Raw genomic sequence first — 5007 nt, forward strand, 5'->3', positions numbered from 1 at the left:
AAATGTCTCGAATCCGGTCTATGAACTTCCATTCACTCACCACCAGAGGTCACCCGCTCACTACATGGACTCTCACACTACCCAGACTGTTACACTATACCCTGGACTACATTTCCCATCATCCATTGCACTGATACACACAGCTGTAACCAATCACAAGCTCACCTGAAAGCTAATACCCACACTATATAACATCCACCCAGATCCTGCTCAAATCGCCGAGTATTGTTTGCGTTTATCGCTCTCCTAGTGGTAGCACATTACGGAGCCAGTTTCCTGCCCTAGTTTCTAGTCCTTAGTTCCTAGTCAAAGTCTTGTCTTGCCTGCTTTCCCGTGTTACCTGATTATTGCCTCTGATTTAATCCATGCAGCCGCTGTAATTATTAGGTGTTAAACTGCTTCAAACAAGTTCACTGATGAATACCAGGGTTCCAGTGCACAATGGCTTCAAATGACATCAGATGATCAAAGTTTAAAAATAAATGTATGACTTTTAATTATTAGGTGCATTAAGTGAGGGAAATTTTGTGCACCCAGTTGTAGTCGTTGAACTGAGGCGCGCCTTTTATTCTTTGACCTTTTTCTCAAATGCTCATTGTTCTTTAATATGGAAGACCTCAGAGTAAAAAAATAGAGTGAGTTTGAAAGAAAGAGAGTCGCATTGTGAGATATAAAGTCACAACTGAGTGTTGTTTTATATATATACATAGTCATAGTCTTGTCTTGCCTGCTTTCCCGTGTTACCTGATTTTTGCCTGTTTATCTTGGATTAACCCTTTGCCTGCTGTTTCGGACTGTGTTTGCACCTCGCCTGGACTACTGCTCGTTTTATTGGATTTCCCCTCTTGTTAAGCCCTCGGGATAACGTTCGCTGTCGACTGACTCACGCCCAGTTTGGATTTCTCTTTTTGTCTTGCCCTCAATATACCCGTTTGCCATTGTCAGAACCTTGCCTGTTTTTATGACCAAGCCTTTAAATAAAAGCTTTGCAGATGGAGCCGCACATCTCACGTCTCACGTCTCGTTCGCCCCATAACAATAGGAGCATTCCTGGATTTGATTGTTTTTTTTTTTTTTTCCACATTTTTGCGAAAGTAAAAAAAGTCATTTTTATCACACATCCAATTTTGTAATGTTTAATTAAGCATTAAACAATGGTTGTAGAAATGACAGTTTAGAATAAAATTACATTTACCTTGCAATGGCTAATTTCATAGCTATCATTATATGTATTTTTATTTTTTACGAAATTTACAAAATATATTTTCGCACACACACAAATGCATTGGTCTTCATTTAGAGAAATAGAACAATGATTTATATTTGTATGGTGCATTTTCATAGTTCATTAAACATCAAGGGTAAAACAATGACATCTGTCATAAAGAAAGCAAGTAAACAAAGAAATGTAACTTTCATATAATAAGCATAAAAACACTAAAATCATTAGTTTTATTGACCCTTGGAACTTACAAAATGCCCCAACTTGAATAAACACCCAATTGTACTATATACACAACCTTTTTATATTTTCACTCTGACGTAAAAATGGGTTTTCCACAGGTGTGTTTATATATCTAATAAAAAAATATATTCTTTAATCCGTAGATGAAGCTGATACCAATTCAAAGACCCCATTGTGACATATGCCACAACGTCATCCCACCGCAGAGCCTTTTAGATGTATTGATTCAATTAAGACTGCCATATTACCCCTGGGTACGCATGAAATGTTTAATATTCACATGGGAGAGGGGGTGTATGATAAACAATACGTCAAACACACGTGCAAAGCTTTCTCGTGCTCCCACACACACCTATAATTTAAAGTATGATCAGTTTAAAGAGAGATGCGTTCATAACCAACAGTAGCCCGCAGCCAAATCTTGACAATCCATATGAGAATACGCTCGCATTTGATATTTACAGTGCACGACAAAGGTGTTTGGGGCTGTCAGCTGCGTTACCTGAAGATGTTTAATGCTTGTGACAGTCCAATTAGTCAACAGTGAACAGGTATATAATTGGTTTTTGAGCCTTATCAAATGAAGTTCTCCCCTAATCTCTTCGGCTGTATTGATTGCACTGAGCAGGAACAAACAGGCAGCCAATGGTGAACTACTCCGGAGCAGGAAAAGGTGCTTGTTCCTCCAGCACCCATAGCGCCTGTCTGGCCCGTGCTGATTTCTATCTCTCCAACAACAGATAAACCCCAAGGCCTCTCAAAATGGAGAGAGAAAGTGAAAACTCGTACAGACGCCCAGACCTCCAAAGGGAAAAACAACATCCAGGAATTTGAGAGCCTCACCTGTGCTTCAGCGTTTAGTTTCGTACTGTATTTTTAACAGTTGTTTACCCCGCTAGCCTCGAGCGATCTCTGTCTTAACGGCGTACAACTTGCCACCCGCTGACATTCAGCATCTGAAGATCGCATCTCATGTAAATATTAATGTAGACTTATGCATGCACAACAATCACCATATTCATGCACAATTAAAGGGTCTTGTTGTTGGGATGAACCTGATCAGGTGCGTACATGACCAGATAAGTCTGATCGGTTTACATCTCAAATGATCAGCATTATTCATTATTAGACTATTGTTGAGTTATTCGCGCGGACGGAGGCGATTTTTACAGCAGACACAAGCGCCATATTAATACACAGTCTTCGCCCACACTTAATAAACATGATGTTTGAGTTGTCCTCCATCTCCACCTAATGCATTACCCACGATTCCTGTTTTTGAGACAAATCACTCATTCGTGACCCATTCGTGACCTATCGCTGACATTGTAATCCTCGGATTTCAAAAATTCATTAATAGTGTCGGTGACTAATGCAGAGCGCCCTAATGCCAAATAAATCGCAGGGAAATGAGAAACCAGTGGCGGAGAAGGTTCAAAGACAATTAGCGGGTGTCAAAGCAACGAGGCGGTGGCACATGACAGCCGAGGTGAGGGTGAATCACCTTTGATGGGTTTTTTTCCTCATTTAATGCAGTTTTTGAAGCCTCTCTTGCCTGGACCCTCCTCCTCACATGTTTCTTTGAAGAAATACAACACTTTTTACAAAAAATAATTAATTTTATCCAAGCGTAATATGTAGAGACAACATTTGTAGGTTGATTTCCCTAAAAAAAAAAGTATAAACACGGTGTCTCTGTGGTGTTATGAAAACATTTCTCTGTTTATTTGAGTATCCCGACCAGCAACAATGGCTCATCCAATGACGAGAGTTTGGGGGCAAGACTGTCTGTTTGGCTGACCAGTGGTAGAAGGGGGGAGTGTTCCAAAAAAAACTTTGAAAACATATGCATTTAAAACACTTTTGCTTTGAACAAATGCCATGAACTTGAAGGCAAATGTTGCAGATTTCCAGAGGAAGCTGAGAGGATGGAGCGAGCTGAGATTAAAGCAAGAGATGAAGAGAAACACAAAGATAAATGTAATAAATTTAGAAGGGTATAATGAAAATAACTCACTGTATTGGTACACTGTAGTTCTTCACCTTTTTTTTTTTTTTGCTTTAATTTACCACTCTGTCTCCATTCTCTTTTATATTTTTTCCCCATCTTTTCCTTTTTTTCACCAAATGTTCTACCTATAATTTCTCTGACCTTTTATCCATTTGTAGAACCCCTTTTAACCGTAGCAAAGCCACTAGCACACATGCCCTTGCTATTTTATAAAACTGCAGCAACTGTAGTGATAAAAGACATGGTAGGACCTCAAAGGCCTGTTGCACGAAATCAGTTTCAGTTTTTACTTTAAGTTTTAAGTTTGTGTTTATTTTAAGTGAACTATGCGTTTTTGGGCTCAAGAAGGGGTTGGTTTTGAGTGGATTTTGTCGCCATGATATCTTACGTTACACGGCTACCCTGCTCCGGAGCAGATTTTATTCTAGATTAGAGGTCGCAAACCCAAACTGACCCAATCAGCTGTGAGAAAAGTGACATATATCTGATGCAATAAAGCCACTCCCCCGTATCTCTTGCTTCAAAGTAAAGCCGTTTACACTGAAATAATTTTAGAGACACATTTGCCCATCTTTTGCTGCTTATTATTTATTATATTCATATTGTATGAACTGTAATTATTTATAATTCATATAATATATTCAAATAATTACTACATAAACTAGCAACTAATATTAAACCTTCCATTTAAATTAATTAAAATATATACATGTACATACATTTTAGTGTATAAAGCTTTTAAAATGACTCAACTTTGTTCTCTTTTGAGCTCTTTGTTAAAGTATATAAATTATTCAATTAAGTTGATTCATTTGCATAGTCAGATATTTTCTTTCTGCTGTCTTCTCAAACATTTGCTACAGCAACAGTTTATTCCTGCCTTGTAAATGCATTTTAATTCAGTATATTTTTAATAACAACATCTCTTAATCTTCAGCAGAGAAGTGAATTGTGCAGACTCAATGTTCAAAGTCAATCACAAACTCTCGATCAAACTCTGGGTTGACAGAGAATGTTTATATCAAGATTTGTGAGCTCGCTGAACTGATCTAAACCAGGTTGGATTTCTTTGGTTTTATCAACTCTAAACCTACTCTGTAACTGAGAGTTTGTTCAGCTAGCTTCATCCAACAGGCCACTGAACTATAGGTATGAACTTTAAAGAGTTAGTTCACCCAAAAATGAAAAATTGCCCATGTTTTACTCACCTGCAAGGCATCCTAGGTGTATATGACTTTTAGACGAATCCAATCGGAGCAATATTAAAAATTGTCCTTGCTCTTCCAAGCTCTATAATGACAGTGGGTGTTTTTTTTTTTTCAGTCTAAAAGTAGTCAAATAAAGCACCTCCATCCATAATAAAACGTGTCTCACATGGCTCCGGGGGGTGAATAAAGGTCTCCTGTAGCGGATCGATGCGTTTTTGTAAGAAAAATATCCATATTTAAAATGTGATAAACATTTTTCTCTCACTTCCACTAACTGTTATACGTGCAAGCTGTTCAGAGCAGATGACGTAGGACGTATGTGT

The sequence above is a fragment of the Sinocyclocheilus anshuiensis genome, unplaced genomic scaffold (assembly GCF_001515605.1).
Source record: "Sinocyclocheilus anshuiensis isolate Anshui unplaced genomic scaffold, SAMN03320099.WGS_v1.1 scaffold165, whole genome shotgun sequence".
Taxonomy (NCBI): domain Eukaryota; kingdom Metazoa; phylum Chordata; class Actinopteri; order Cypriniformes; family Cyprinidae; genus Sinocyclocheilus; species Sinocyclocheilus anshuiensis.